The sequence below is a fragment of the Marmota marmota genome, unplaced genomic scaffold, assembly GCF_001458135.2.
Source record: "Marmota marmota marmota unplaced genomic scaffold, marMar, whole genome shotgun sequence".
Lineage (NCBI taxonomy): Eukaryota > Metazoa > Chordata > Mammalia > Rodentia > Sciuridae > Marmota > Marmota marmota.
In genome coordinates, this window is record NW_026000102.1 from 1064090 (window position 1) to 1079385 (window position 15296).

Consider the following 15296-nt stretch of genomic DNA (forward strand, 5'->3'; position numbering starts at 1 on the left):
GGGCCATTCCGGGTTCCAGCTTCTGTCTGGGGCTAAAACAGAGCGAGCCCGGGCAGGAGCTAAAACGGGCAGGGTCACCGTGACCCCACTACCTGTCCTGCCAGGGATGACGTAGCTCTGGGCTCAGGGAAACACAGCCCCAGGAGACGAACGGGAAGGCCACTGCTCTGGCCCGAGAGCGCCTGGGGACAGGACCCAGCTGGGAAGGAGCTTCAAGGACCACCCTGGGGAGAGGCTGGAGGGGCGGAGGCAGCGTGGGGGAGGGGGCGTCAGAGCTGCAGCCTCCAGCACGGCCAGGAGAGGACAGGTGCTGCCCAAGCCGGGCAGGTGGACAGCCCAGTGCTAGAAGGCAGGAGGGATGGAGACTCCAGGCGAGCCCCACACGCACAGACACACGCCCGTCCACGCACACACCCCTGCACACACCCACACGGGAGGCACTGACTGGCCCAGGACTTGCCCCCTCCCCCGCCTCTCACCCATATCCTGGAACCTTCCCTCGTCAGTCCTCTCTCTTGGGTCTTTGGAAGCCCAAACCTGGCTCAATGTCGAGGCCTCTGCTCCCTCTAAAGACACGCCGCAGCCGGTGCCAACAGCCCTTCGCCGGCCCAGCTCTGGGGTTCAGAGACCTCCCACACCCCAGCCCTGACACTGGACGCAACTCTTCAGGGGGTCACAGCAAGGCTGCTGAGGCTCAGAGAGGCCCATCTCCCCGCTCAGGGTCACCCAGCAGCAGGCCTAGGGCTGGCACTCACCCAGCCTCCTGCTCCCCGCCCAGCGCTCCCTCCCTTCCTGCAAGTGGCTCCAGACCCTGCCCTTCACCTCTGAGCCCCCCCCCAGCCCCGTCTCTTCATCTGTAAAATGGTCACCCAGAAAGGCGGCTGCCCTCCTCAGGTCGGTGTGGAGATTCACTGAGATAAGACGTGGTCAGCTGCTGAAGAGCTGCTCAGAAAACGACAACTATCACCAACACCTTAACCAAGGGGCGGGCACTCTCCCCGGCCAGCCTCTCCCCAGACCAGCAGGCACCGCGGGACACCAGCCTGACCCCCAGAGAACCACACTGCCACACCCGCCAAGCTCATGTGCTGGGAACTTGGTCCCCAAATTCTTATACGGATGGTATTTGGAGGTGGCCTGTGGTTAGACGGGCCCAGTGGGCGGGGTCCCCAGGGTGGGATTAGTGCCTGTGTGAGAAGTGAGGCCCCAGCCCTTGCTTCTACTGTCTCATGGCGTGACAGCCTCTGCCAGGTTATGATCAGCAGAAAGCCCTCGCCAGAGGCCGACACCTTGCTGTTGGACTTTCTGACCTCCAAAGTCTCCTTGGTGGTCCTCTGCTTTAGCCACAGAAAACAGAAGAAGACAGATAACGTATAAACAAATTAATATGCACGCCCGTCACCAATGTCAATTTCCCTTGGACAAAAACAGTTTCTTTACCATGAATTTAACGAGAGGTCGAGCAGTCCTTTCGTTTCTCCAAAATTGACCCCGGGAGGCGCCACAGCTGCTCCAGCCTGGTCACCAGCTGGACCTCACAGGCAGCCGGCGATCTCACCCCGAGCCACGGCTTCTGCTTCACAGAGAATGAGACCTGGGGCCCTCACCCTGATTTTATGCTGAGCCCAAACTTATGGAATGAAGTTAACACCTGCTACAGGGCTCTTCCACCGGAGCGCCTTTGTGGTTGTTATTTTTCCTGGTACTGAGGACTGAACCCAGGGCGCTTTACCGCTGAGCCACAGCCTCGGCCCTTTTAGATTTGTTATTTTGAGACACGGCCTCCTAGTTGCTGGGGGTCTTACTAAATTGCAATCCCGAGTCGCTGGGATTGCAGACGTGAACTGCTGCCCCTGGCCACTCCACTCCTCTCCCAGCCCCACTGGGGGTCCTGTCCCCCACCAGCGTCCCTCATCGGCCTCCCCCGCAGGCTCCTCTGCCGCCCAGCCCTCCCTGACTGGCTGACCCCTCGGCCCTGCACGCGCCTGCTCCCTTTTTATCTTCCACAGACATCAGCTCTCCGCCTGGCTTTTTAAGTCTCACAATATCAAAAGAAACCCACATTTTAACAACATAAGAGAAAAAAATAGCCCCAGAGACCCAGAGTGATGGAACCAAAGGCATACGACAAATTGATGGCAATTGTGCCAGGCAGTTCCACTCCCCAGTGTCCACCCCAAGAACTGAACACAGGCCCACGTGCATCAACCCAGCACAAGCCCAGTCACAGCAGTGTCGTCCGTCCACCACGGCCCAAAGGTGGAAACCGCTCAGAGGGTGACTGGGTCAACCAAAAACGTGGCATCCCCAGATCACGGGCTATTACTGAGCTGTGAAAAAGGAAGGACGTTCGGAGCACAGGCCCCATGTGGACAAGCCTGGGAAACATGGCACTAGGGACAGTGCTGACCCACTTCTTTGTGTCTCCTCTGCCTTCTCAGGAGACTCCTGTCACCTTTCTTTTAAGGACTGGCCCTCCCAGCTCCTTCCCCTGGCTGGTGCCCCCTGACGCTGGCTGAGGTCACTTCAGCCACAGACCCCAGGTGTTTCTCTGCCTGTCTGCCTCCAGCTCCGCCACACCCTGGCCAGGCCAATCAGCAAGTCTCCGAGCTGGGCAGGACCTCCGCCTTCCCCTCCCCTGGTGCCTGAGCAGGTTCACGCTCTGACAAGGGTGCCCGCGGGCGGTGTGGGCTCTGACACAGCAGGGCCGGGTGACCTGCTCCTCCGTGGCCTGCACCAAAGCACAAGCTCTTTAGTGGCCTCTATGGATCAGACCCTGCCTCCTGCCCACCTGACCTCCAAACACGGCTGTGTCTTAGTCCACGTTCCCAGCACGTGGCCAGGCCTGGCATTGGACCACGGACTCAGCTTTATTCAGCAAGTCATCGATGGGTGAGGACAAAACAGGGCCCTGGTGGAGCTGAAAGTCTAGCACCAGGGACAGGCCAACCAGCCCAGAAATAGATGGATAAACGGCAGCTATTGAAAACCGCTAAGAAGGCAAAGAGGGACGTTCTGAGAGAAACCAAGGGGAGAGACTTGTGGTGTGCTACATGTGTGATCAATTAACAAGTCAAAGGACGAGTTGATTACATTGCTGGGTCAAAAATGGTAGAGAAATTGGATCATACAAGAACAGGTGGTGAGCATGGGCGCTGGAGCCAGACTGCTGGGTTCATATCCTGGATGCACCACTTGCTGGCTGTGTGGACTCAGGCCAGTCACTTAACCTCTCTGTGCCTAAATTTCCTCACTGATAAAATGTGAGATAACAATAATTCATTGGTTTTTAGTCAGATTTTGCTCCAGTGGTTTCTAACCTCTACGTTCATGCTTCTCATGGGTGTGCTGGTCAGCAAACTTCGGCTGGGCTTGACCAGGACCAGCCATCTTGGCTCCAGGCCACAGATTGGGTTCAGGTCAGCACCACGTGTTTCGTCCTTCTCCATGAACCATTGGCTTCCTGCCTGTCTCTTCCATGAAGAATCACGGGGACAGAGAAGGGCAAGCCGGTCCACGGAGCACACTCACGCCCTTGCAGACATCCTGGCGCCAGCGTCTCCCTGCCCGAGGAGGGCACTCGGTCAAGCCCAGTATCCCTGGGGTGCTGGGTTAGTTGCTCGGCTGCTGAGACAGGACACCGCGGACGGGCGGTTTAGACCACAGCAACTGCTTTCCTCGAGCCGTAGAGCCGCAAGCCCAGGATCAAGGTGCAGGTAGACTATTCCGGGGAGGCCTCCCCCCCCCCGCCTGGTCCTCACAGGGGCCTTTGCTCTGTGTGGGCCTTCTCACAAGGACCCCAGTCCTACTGGACTAGGGCCTGCCATGGTGTAGGTCCTACGTGCCCCACCACGGTCCCCAGGGTGGTGGGACCCTTAAGAAGTGGGGACTAGTGGGAGGTCTGTAGGTCATGAGGGACACTGTGGAGCCCTGGCCCCTCCCACGTCCCCTCCTTCTCCCTGGCCGTGAAGCGAGTGGTCCTGCTCCGCCACACACCAGATGCCACCTGCTGCCTCACCACGGGCCCCAAACCAGGGGCCAGTCAGTCACCCACTGGAACCTCCAAAACCTTGAGCCAAGGTGCCCTTTTCTCTTTCTGGTCAACCTCTGCTGCAGACACCCAGGTCTCCATCACAGTTGGGGAAAGCTGATGGGCAGGTGACGGTCTCGTTCCACCTGAGTGGCCCCCTGAAAGGCTCCCTCTCTGTCGGACCGCCCTCCGACAGAGGTTGAGGAGAATCACTAGACCAGCTAGTGAGTGTCTCCGGGCTGAGCGAGAGGGTGAGTGTCGCGACCCGGCCCGCCACCCTGCCTGGCAAAAATCACACCGAGTCGGGAGTTGAGTCAGCCGAGAAGGCGCAGCAACTCAGTTTATTGTGGAGGGAGAGGACTTATATAGAGAGAGGAGAAGGGGGTGGGGGGCAAAGGCAGGGGCCAATCAGAGATCGGAGAGTCCCCCAGATTGGGGTAGCCTAGGCATCCCAGTTGCAGAAACAGAGCCCCGTTACCCCAGTTACAGAAACAATACCCCATTAGGTATGTGTGCCCCGTTGCTGGGGAGTTATTCTTTATGTTTGCGGAAGCCATATCTTGGGGCCGTTCAGGCACGTATATGGAAGCCATTTCTCAAGCTCTAACTGTCAGGTACATGGAGAATCACAAAACCAGAATCACAAGACTGGGGATTTCCCAACAGTGGTTTTTCTTCCTCTTTCCCCAGCGATTGCACTTCCGTGGTCAGCAGAGGCCCCAACACGTCTCCAAATGCCATCCCTGGAAGCCAGGGCTTTGACATATGGAGCTTGGAAGGACACGACTCAATTCGTAACAGATGGGAACATGTCCTCCCGCTCCTTGAGAGCACTGCTGCCAAGGGACATGGCAGAGGGTACCAGATTCCGTACCAGAGGGAGAAGACGGGGAGCACCGTCCAACCCTCCACGGGCGGTGAAGGAGGAACACGGTCACAGGAAGAGCGTCCAGGCGGTGTCCAGACCTGGCCAACGCCAAGCAAGTAATACCTGTCACGGGGGGCTTCAGGGGCAGACGAGCCAAACCATCAAAAGGTGTGTTTTCCACGTGTGAAACCCGCTGTGTGCTAATCCTGCCTCCACAAAACTGTTTAATGAATAGATGGCTGATAAGTAGGTAGATTTCCTTATTAAAAAATCAAAGCCCCAAATGCAAGGTGGCATCCTAGATTCAGTCCTGAAACAGAAACTGGTAGAAGGTAACTGAAGTGTGACATTTGGGTAACAGCGAGGCCCCGAGTGCTTTTCTTAGCCTTGATCAATGTGCTCTGGGCAGGATGTGACCATCAGGGGAACTGGACGGAAGGTGAACGCTGGGCTACTTTCTAACTTTACTGTAAATCTATAATTATTCCACCAAAAAAATTGTAAATGAACACACCCCTCCCCAGGGCTCCCCCCACCCAGCCCAGGGGAAGGAATCCCTGGCATCGGGACATTGCCTTCCCCTCCTCTGGCTTGTGGCCATCCCTCAAGGTCAGCCCCAGACCCATGGTAGTGGACATCGGATTTGTTCTAGTGAAAACGAGAGGCTCAGGTAGAACTCAAAGGCCAGAACCCCCAGGCTTTCTTACAGCAGGTGACGATGGCCAGGAAGTGCCCAATGGCCACCAGTGTCCTGTGGCTACTGAGCCCCTAAAATATGGTCGGTGCAAACTGAAGTGCTATGAGGGAAAAGACTTAGTACAAAACACACATCAGAAAATACCTCTTTAGTGATGTTCTAACCCGTCACAGATGGAAACAATGGCGTCTTAGGTACGTTGGTGGAAACAACGGTGTTATCGAAATGAATTTCACCTGCTTCTTTTTACATTTTCTGATGTGATTGCTAAGGAATTCTTGATTATGCACGAAGCTTGCATTGAAACCTAGAGATGGGGGTGGGGTCAGGCACAGGCTTGAAGGAGGGGACAGGTCTGGGCAGTCAGAAGACCAGCATTCCACTGGCCGTCACAGGGCAGTGCTGTTAGAGGTGAACAGAGGGCACAGAGAGGAAGTGTGGTTCCCACGAGCCGCGCCGTGCCAACCTGACCTTTCCTCCTGCCAAGCAGTCAGACTGTTTATGACGGCCGGGTGGCCTGGGTCAGGACTGGCAGCCAGTCACAGTGGCACACTGAAAAGGCCAGATGACCCCAAGCCTGCCACCAGCACCCTAGGAAGGAAGCCGCCCTGGTGGTGTCACCCTGTGACTGCACAGGGCCTCAGCCTGGACCGTTCAGGAGCAGCAGATGACCAGACATCTGGGGTGCCCACGAGGAGCTTGTTCCCCGTGACCCTCTTTCCAGGTGGCCACCTCACCTGGAAAGCCACCACGGCCATGGGCCTCAGAGTCACCCTTCCTGGTCAACATCCAGAGGAGAGGGGTCGTCTTCTCCTGTTCCTGGTCTTCCTGCTGCACCCTGGGGGAGGGGTCAGACTGGCCCAGCGTGGGTCATGTGCCCATTCCTGAGCCCGTGACAGTGGCTGTTTGGGTCACCCAGGCAGAGGATAATGCGATTGACAGCCCCGACAGAAAAAGAGTGAGAAAAGAACAGTTCCCTAGAACGGGGGAAGGGACGTCATCAGGAGGTGGGGGACATGGTATGCAAATCAAACTGCAGGCACCTCCACCCTCTGGGGCCCGAGGCTTTACCACCCCAACCCCAGCTTGGGGTGCCTTCTCCTCCCGCCCCAAAGAAAGCTGAGCACTGCCCTTGAGGACTGTCACGGCCGAGCCAGAGACGGCATCAGGAGACGTGTCCCACACACTTCCTGGTGTCCCTGCACTTGCCCGGCCCTAGGCGGTGAGCAGGAAGAAAACCAAGTCGTTTGTCCCACTGGGAGGGTACCCTGAGCCACATGCTGGCTCTGAGCAGCAGGCGGGGGACCAGAAAAGTCAGATTCCCAGCCTCAGGAGGCCGCTGCCTAGGGGAGGAGGATGGGGGTGGAGAAAGACGTCGGAGGAGCTGGCTTCAGCGGGGGAGTCCCTGACCGCCCGCTCCCTCTGGCCTCTGGTCTCAGCACGGCACCTCCAGAGGCCACCTCTGAGGCTAGCGGGCAGATCCCAGGTCCAGGGAGCTGTCTGCACTGGCTGCCTCCTGCCTCCGCTGCAGATCAAAGGCCTCCCGGAGGTCAGCGCAGCCGGGGAATCTGGGGAGTTACTTCCCCCCGACGGAGGGGAAGGGAGCCAGTGGGCAGCTCGGTCAGCACCTGCTGCCCATGCCACTTCAGACGGCTCTCTCCTGGTCCCCTAAAACTACCTGCACCCAAGTCACTGTCAGGACGGGGTGAACCCCACTTAAGACACCCAGGTCGCGCTGGCCTCTGGGAGTGGTGGAGGTGACATAACTCCTGCCCTGGTGAGGCAGGTGTGTAATCCTCAGGAGCTGCTAGGGGAGGGGTGGGCAAGGCCACCTCAAGGGGCTTCAGGGAGGACCAGGGAACAACCTTCCTCATTCATCCATGTCCTCAGTTTCCCCAGTACTAAGTGCCACCCCAGAGTGGTTCCTGGCCAAGGCTACCTGAGCCCAGCCCTCCACACACCCTGAGGAAGCCCTGGGGACTGGTGGCAGCTTAGCTGCCGAAGCCAAGCCCAGGGGAGTCCTTCTCCCCGCTGATGGCTTTCCAAAGCCTGGCAGGTCCCTCCCGCTGCCCGCCTCTTCCTCCCCTTCTCCTTTCTCCGCCTCCCAAGGACAAGGACGCAGAGATACAGCCCCCCCTGGGCCCAGCTGGTCTCTCTCAAAATGAGTTTCTGGAATGTGATCCTGGAGGGGACAGTTGGACTATGGCTGGCACGGCCCCAGGGAAGGGACGGCTCCGTGTGTGGCTTCCAGGGACCTTGGGACGCCTGGCCTGAGAGGTGCCCGGGCTGGAGGGGAGCCCTGGCATCCAGGGCTTCGTCCTCTTCATCCACCCCCTTCATCCTCTCCTCCAGACCCTGGCTGCAGGCCACGGCTGCCGAACCCCACCTCCCTCCCCATTCTCGTCCCTCGCACTCAGGCTGGACCAAGGGACGTGTTCTGGCCAAAGGCTGGAGAGGTCAAGGGCCTGGGGGTCTCGGCCCCCCCAGCCCTGCTGGGCAAACCCCTTCCCGGGAGCCGCACCGCACTGATCTGCCTTTGTTGGGCTGAGCTAAGGTTCCAGGGATGACTTGGTGGCCGCGGACTGCCAATGGCTGAGGCGCTTGTCACTCATGCCCCAGCCCCTGCCACCCCTCTCTTCCTCCTCCCCTGGTCCTTCCTGGGTCCGGGGGGGCTCAGACGCCTTCCCCCGCTGCGCTGGGTGGCCAGGGCCGACTGAGGCTAACAGTTTCTGCAGTGCCTACGAGACCCACAGGGACAGTGGTGAACACACGGTGACACAAGCAGGAAAGCCCTGCAGCTTGATAAACTACTGGAAGATCTGGGTTTCTGATCCAGAGGCTGCTCCAAGAAAAACTTGCCCCAATAGCCCTGGTGGCCGAGGAGGAAACACAGGACAGGGCATGGCAGACAAGGTGACATCTGAGGGGTGGGGTGGAGGCGGGGAGTGGGGACAGAGAGGTTCTCAGACTCACCCACGCTGCATGGTCAGGACCCGGAGCCCCAGGGGTCGAGGTGGGGGCCAAAGACTCCAGGTCAGAGGACATTCTTGGGCAGGGACACCGGCAGGCTCCTGGAAGTCCAGATGGAGCCCTGGGTCACGCGGGCTCCTCAGGAAGCTCGTCCTGTGCGGAGCCTGAGTGAGCTGCTACTGTCAAAATGGGAGAAATGGGAGAGCCCACTCGGGAGCTGACCAGCCAGCTGGAGGGAACTGGCCTCAAACACCCCCAAGGAGGGGACAGAGGTGGAATAGCCTCACTCGGTCATAACAGGGGGGAAGGTCCCTGCCAGCACCTGGTGCCAAGTAGGTGCTTCTCGGCCGCTGCCCGCCCCCAGCCTCCTCCTTCCTGCTGCAGCCCAGCGAGGGGCTCTGCGCTACACGGGGCTCGGGGCTCCCAGCCACCCTCCCGCACCCCCACTGCTCCAGGAGAGTCTCCGTGATCCCCACACCAGCAAGCAGCCGCCGAGAAAGCCCAACGCCGTGACCATGGACAGCACCTGTCCCAGGCCTCACCTCAGCCAGCCCGATGCCCCATCTTGCCATCGAGTCCCTGTGCCACGCTGGCTCCACCCTGCTGAAGAGTGGCCTCTTCCAGGAGACTCTCCTTGTCCCTTGTCAAGTGTCTCCTGGGCACTTCAGGGAGGCTCAGTGGTCATTGTTGGAAAGGTCACATGTGAGCAGGGGCTCGGCAGAGGGACGGTGGGACATTCCAGGCACTGCAGCTAATGGGCGGGTGTCACCGGGGCCTGTCACTCGGTCCCTTCAGCCACACACAGGTCTGTTGGCAACGTGACGGCAACGCTGATGTCCCTTCCCACGGCCTAATCGTGTACCCCCGCATGCTCTCATTTGGTGGTCACAATCTCCAGTCCCTGTCCTTGCAGGTAACTGAACTGCTGTAGCCCTGGGCCAAAGCCTGAGAGGCAGCTCAGAAGCCAGGGCATAAAGCAGAGGTGGAGAGAGGAGGACGGACTTCGGGGGACCCCTGCCCCCCATCAATCACAAACTGAGGTGAGGAGAGAGCCAGAGGTAGCAACCCCACTCCTGCTGGGGGTGGCCAGGTGGCAATGAGGCAGGTCGGAGAAACCAGCTGCGGGGGAAACTGACCCGCGTCCTCCGTCACCTAAGGGCTGCTCGGGGCAGGAGGAGTAGGACGGAGGGCCAGGCAGGCTTGCCGCACCCTCCCAGCCCTGAGGACCCTCTGTCACCTTTTCAAGGGTCAACTCTGCAGCCCACCCTCCTCATCTGCAGGGGGAATGGGCCACTGTCTCCCACGCCCACTGTCCCCTGCCACAGGCTCTGTCCACCCTCCCTCGTCCCCCTAGCAGACCTGACACCGGGGCTGGGGTTGCTCTCCCTCACCAGCTCCTGAGCCCCTGGTTTCAGAGCCTCTCACTCACCCGGGTGCCAGGGATTTGGCAAAGTTTGGTGGACACACTGATGGGTGGATGGGTGAAATGACAGCTGCCCGGGAGAACCGCGGTGATGGTAGCTGCCATTTCTGAACCTTCGCAAGGTCCGAGGTGCCAAGCAGAGCCCTTTGAACTTGTCTTCTGCTCATTCATTCCGAAGACGGCCCTCTGAGTTTACAATCATCACAGAGTCCACAGCCAGGACAGGAGGCTGGACCATGTGCCCAAGTCCTTCAGCCAGAAAGTGTCCGGGTGAAATTCACAGCCAAGTGGAGCGAATGACCAGGGTCCAAATCACCCACCCGGCGGACAAGCTCCAGGGGACGCATCGCCCCTTCTCAGCCTTGGTTTCTTCTCCTTGAAATGGGGGGACGGTCCCACTTTGCAGATGGCACCCTGTGAGGGCGTGAACCCTGGAGGATGCTGTGCCCCGTGACCTGTGCCATCTGCCATCTGCATGAGTAACTTCCAGTGTCACGTGTCATTCTGAATCTCTAGTCTATGTCCTTGGGGGTCCCGATCGATCCTTGATTCTTGACCTTCCCTCCAGCCAGCGGTTCCTCCCCGTGTCCCCCACACACCACGGTTCAGACTGTGACATGCTTCATAGCACGTCCTGCAGCTGGGGGCCGTCTGCCGCCCCCTGGGTCCTAACTTCCTTGTGTAGCAGGAAACAGTGAAGCAAGGAGGCTGAATCCTGCTCTCCCAAGCTTTCCGATCCCTTCCTTTTCTGCCCCACCCCGCCTGCCTCACTCCCTTTAATCCCGCCGGCCATAAATATGGAATATGACAACTCATTCTTCTAGGAGCCGCAGGAGATCTCCCGTCGGCTGCAGGAGAGGCCTGATGGCTGGTGATCCACCTCACATGGGCCTAGGGGCTGCCCAGGTGTTCGAGCCCCAGACTCAGGGCCGACCCCAAGGCCACCAGTACTGGGGCCCGAACGCCACGCTGCTGACACTTGGGAATGGGCGGATCCCTGCAGTGTTCCCCAACAGCGAGGGATTGGGGAGCTTGGCTGAAGCGGGCAGAGCCTGTGCTCAGCTGGCCTAGGCGGCCTGTCAGGAGGCCGTCCTGGAAGAAGAGGGGTTCAAACAGATGTGGAGATGAGGGGGGACCCTGAGGAAGCCTGGGTGGGGCAAAGCAGGTCAGATGAGGAGCTAGAGAGGGGGGTGGCCGGAAAGGAGAGAGGGGAGTCTAGCAGCTGGAGGGAAGACGCCCTGCACGGTGACAAGCCCCCCAGGGACAGAGGCAAGGAGGCAGGGGGCGGGGTAGGGGGAGCCGACGGAGACCCGAGGACGGACGGCCTTACTAGTTGGGCATTTTGTTTTTATGTATTTCCATCAGCAAGAGGAAATGACACCTGGTACCAGTGCCTCGCGTTTGGGCAATGAGCACCGTCACCACCTGAGTTCTGACTGCCCAACAGACCAGGGCCCGCAGCTGGGGTGCGCAGGGCAGGGCCAGAAGGTCCCTGCTCAGCCCCTGCCCTGCGCCCCAGGCCGACTCCTCCACAGAGCCCAGGAGACCCGGCAGGAGGGCCAATTGGGCACCTGCCTGGGTGGGGAAGCCAGGGCTGGGCACTGGGTTGATCCTCAGCACCACGTAGAAATAAGTAAATAATATAGAGGAATTGTGTCCAACTACAGCTAAAAAACAAATATATTAAAAAAAAAGAATCCTGGGGCTGGGGGGGTGGCTCAGTGGTAGAGCACTGGCCTAGCATGCGTGAGGCCCTGGGTTCGATTCTCAGCACCACATAAAAATAGATAAAATAAAATAAAGGTATCACGTCCATCTACCACTAAAAAATAAATATTAAAAAAAAATAACCCGGATGTTGTTTCACGGCCAGAGAAGGGTCTCCTCGCCCAGCAGCCCCTCTTTCCCCGGTTCTCTTCTGACAGCCGTCTCGAGGCAGGTGCTCTGAAAAGGGCGGGGTGGGAGGGGAGCTGGGTCTCCATGGTGACCAGTCCACTCACCTGCCCATCACCAGGAGGGGGAAGGGCCGCGGAGGCTTGGTTGGTGGGGAAGTGGGGCAAAGGAGCCTGGTTACCCAGGCAACTCCCCAAGGTCCCCGCAAGGTCTCGGCTCCCACAAGTGGGGGCTGGTGTTGTCATGGAGACTCCCTGGCAGCTTTGCCAACGAGGAGGCCCTGGCGGGACCCCTCCCAGCCTGGGGCACCGGGCACAGGAGGTGAGGGCTCAAGAGCCTCTTGGAATAATGTAAAGAAGGACTGGCAGCTTGCCAGGAAAGAAAGTTCCAGAAAACAGTGCTCTCTCCCTAGCCCACCCCGACCGTCAGGCCACCCCGCCCTGGTTCGCGACCTGCCTGGAGAAATCCGCTGGCCCCCGGCTCTCACCCTGGGGCCCGTGGTCCTGTCCCTCCACCTCTTGGCCTTCCCTTCTCGGAGTTGCTGATCATTTCAGGCAGAGAGCCTGCCCAAGGGTCGCCATGACAACCAGCCAAGCCTTTGGTCTCCATGGTGACAAGCTCTCAAAGTTATTTTTATTTATTTATTGGGATTTTCAAACGGTTTTCCACCTCCTTGGCCAGACCTGGCATTTGGACCAGGACAGAATCATCTTTCCCCCTTAGCCTAGGGAAGGAATGTTGGGGGGCAGCTGACAGGGTGGCTGAAAGACCTCGAAGCGGCCAGCAAGAGCCTTTCAGCTGTCCCCGGTCTGCCAGATGCCTGGGGAGCCACTCAGAAGGACTTCCCCAGGGTGGCTCTAGGGGTAGCTTCGGGGGCCACATGGACCAGCCAAGGCATATCCTGCTTTGCTCCAAAGAACAACCAACAGAACTTGCAGACACACTCAGAGCCCAGCAGAATAAACAGGGGGCGGGGGGGGGTGAAGAACTCGAAGCACAGGGAAAACGAGGTATCACTGCCTAAAGAGGGACGCATCTGCGAGGTACAAACGTACATACCCTGATCCAGCCCCGAGCTTCCTGATGGCCATAGCAAAGAAGAAAACAAGATGTACGGAGTCCACAGGGAGGAAATCCATGTTTTGAGAGACATGTCGGATATGGGGAGAATAATGAGAGGCTACGATCCCGCACACTTGAAGTCCTCCCCTGCATCTAACTCAAGCCTTCCTTTGTTCTGCCTGCCGACTCTGCCTTTTTAGCTTTCTCTTTTCCAGCAAAGCCTGTTCCTTCACCCATGCTCTGTGGTGGTGTGCATTTATCCCAAACCTTATACTTGACAGAAACCCCATGGAACCCACCTGACAAGAGAGTCCTGGAAGGACCCACCTCACTCAGCACCATATTACCATCTAAAATGATATCCTTAGGATGCTTTGGGTTGCAAATAATAGCAGACCTGACTTAGAATGGTTTTGCAAACAGGGGATTTATCATTTATCAGGACTACATATCTGGTCCCAGACTGATAAATTCTGAACCTTGCCAGTGTCACCCAGGACCCAAGTGCCTTTCGGTTTTGAGCTAACCAGGCCATCTCAGCATGTTAATTTGTTTCCTCAATGTGGCTGCCAGGGTTCCAGCCATCACATGCAGCTATGTGTCCAGTGGGGCAAGTAGATGCACTTCCTGTGTATTATTTTAAGAAAACCATTTCTAGAAGCCCCCAGCAGATAACCCACCTTGTGCCCTTGGCTACATCTGAATCACCAGCTCCCTGCTAGCCAAATCCAGGGTGAGGTGAGCATGAGCAGTCAGACTCATCTATACTCATGCTGTCACCTGGAGAGGGGAAGGGACTCCTGGACAAAACTGAGGCTTGGTGCCGAGGAAAGAAGGAGCTGGGTTTCAGGGAGGTCTCCTAGGACATGTTCCCCAGAGAAGTTCCTGAGGCGGAGGGTTCCATGCTGCTGATTTTAGGAGGTGCCCCTGGGAGAAGCTCCCACGGGGTGGGACAGTAGGACCAAGAAAAGGAGAGGGTTCAGCAAGGACCAAGTTCAAACAGAGCCTGGGCCTGGCGTGACCCGCCGGAGAGCTCTGCAGTGGGAGCCACATCTTAGGGGCAGCAGGTTGCATTCACCAGCAGCACTCATAGGTCACGCCTCCGGCTGCCGCTGCGGGTGTGTGAACTGCGGCACTTCCCGTGCTCTGCACAGGTGGGCACACCAGCTCAAGAGTCACAAGTATAGGCCCACCCTTGGAAGCAAAGTACCCGGAAGCTGAGGGACAAACACACAGGAATGGTCGAAGCAACCTCCTAGGAGCATCTGGTCAACCAACAGTGTCCACCACAAAAATGACCAGATCCCTGCCTGGAACGCAGCCCCCATGAGAAGAGAGAGCCGGGCCATCTTGCTCATCTGCTGTGTCCTCCGCCCCAGCACAAGGCCGACCCTCCATTAGTAGGTGATGGATGCCTCGGGGGTGGGGCTTGCAGGGAGCTGGGGAGGGGACGCAGGGCCTCACGGCAGGGGTACCCCATCTTCATCATCCCCGCTGACTTCCAGGAGGGAGCCCCCTGCCTCCCACACTTGGGTTTTCTGGGGAATTGCTCCATGTTCACAGAGCCGGGGTGACCCCTCAGGAGCTCCCAGCAAGCCACCCCGTGAGGCCACACCTGGTTCCGACACAAAAGGGTGGCACTGTTCTCAGGAACTTCGTGTACCTGTGAGAAGCAAAAATCAGGTGCTGTTCTGAAAAAAAAAAAAAGTGCGAATGAATTCCCAGCAGACCGCGCGGTGCCTCGTCCCCCCCCCCCCCCCGAGTGCTCCGTGGAGGTGAGCTCAGCCTTTCCCACAGGGCCGCCCCCATCATCCCAAGTGGAAGAGGAAGTCACTGAGACTCGAAAGGAACACCAGGGGCCCCAGGCTGTCCGGCCCCTCCAGGCCAGGCCCCTGTCACCGTCCTGTGGTTCCCCGGGACTCCTTCCCTGGAGCCTGGCCCCCTGCAGCGCCATCTGCATCCACCTTTTCTACCTGCTCCTTGCACTTACCTTGAGCTCGTGGAGAGGAGAGACTAGTCCCTTCTGCTGCCGTCTTCCGGGCCTGATGCGGCACCTGCAAGACCATCAGATCTTCAGACAAGGCCTTGTCTCTTCCCTCCAGGGTACAGGTTGGCCCGTGCCTAGCCACCTGGGGTTAGGTGTGGCCATGAAGCTTGCTCTGGCCTGTGAAATGGAAGCTGAGGTGACAGGTGTCACTTCTGAGCACTTGAAGAGGAGATGCGTGTGACAGCGACATTCAAGATGGCAGGCTGCTTCCAGAGTGAGGATGACAGAGACCTGGGACAAGTTCCTGGAGTGAGAAGGTGCCTTGCACTGTCACGTGGCTGACACTGGTGTGGAGGGCTGACTCGG

At 58.5% G+C, this 15296-nt stretch overlaps 2 long non-coding RNA genes across 3 annotated transcripts in view; both read right to left on the minus strand.

Annotated features, from left to right (window-relative positions):
* LOC125610772 overlaps positions 1-15296 on the minus strand; it is a 25139-nt gene that overhangs the window by 8763 nt on the left and 1080 nt on the right. The window contains exons 2-3 of one of the 2 annotated variants that reach the window (XR_007340770.1): positions 14934-14997; positions 11735-14629 (exon numbers count right to left, since the gene is read on the minus strand). This is a non-coding gene — a long non-coding RNA (uncharacterized LOC125610772). Of the gene's footprint in view, positions 1-11734; positions 14630-14933; positions 14998-15296 lie in introns of those variants that run through there. The other variant, XR_007340771.1, reaches the window with a different exon arrangement.
* LOC125610771 lies at positions 3047-10210 on the minus strand. The gene is made up of 4 exons (XR_007340769.1): positions 9995-10210; positions 9108-9372; positions 8569-8666; positions 3047-6938 (listed from the first exon to the last, which is right to left on the minus strand). It is a non-coding gene; the product is annotated as an uncharacterized LOC125610771 (long non-coding RNA).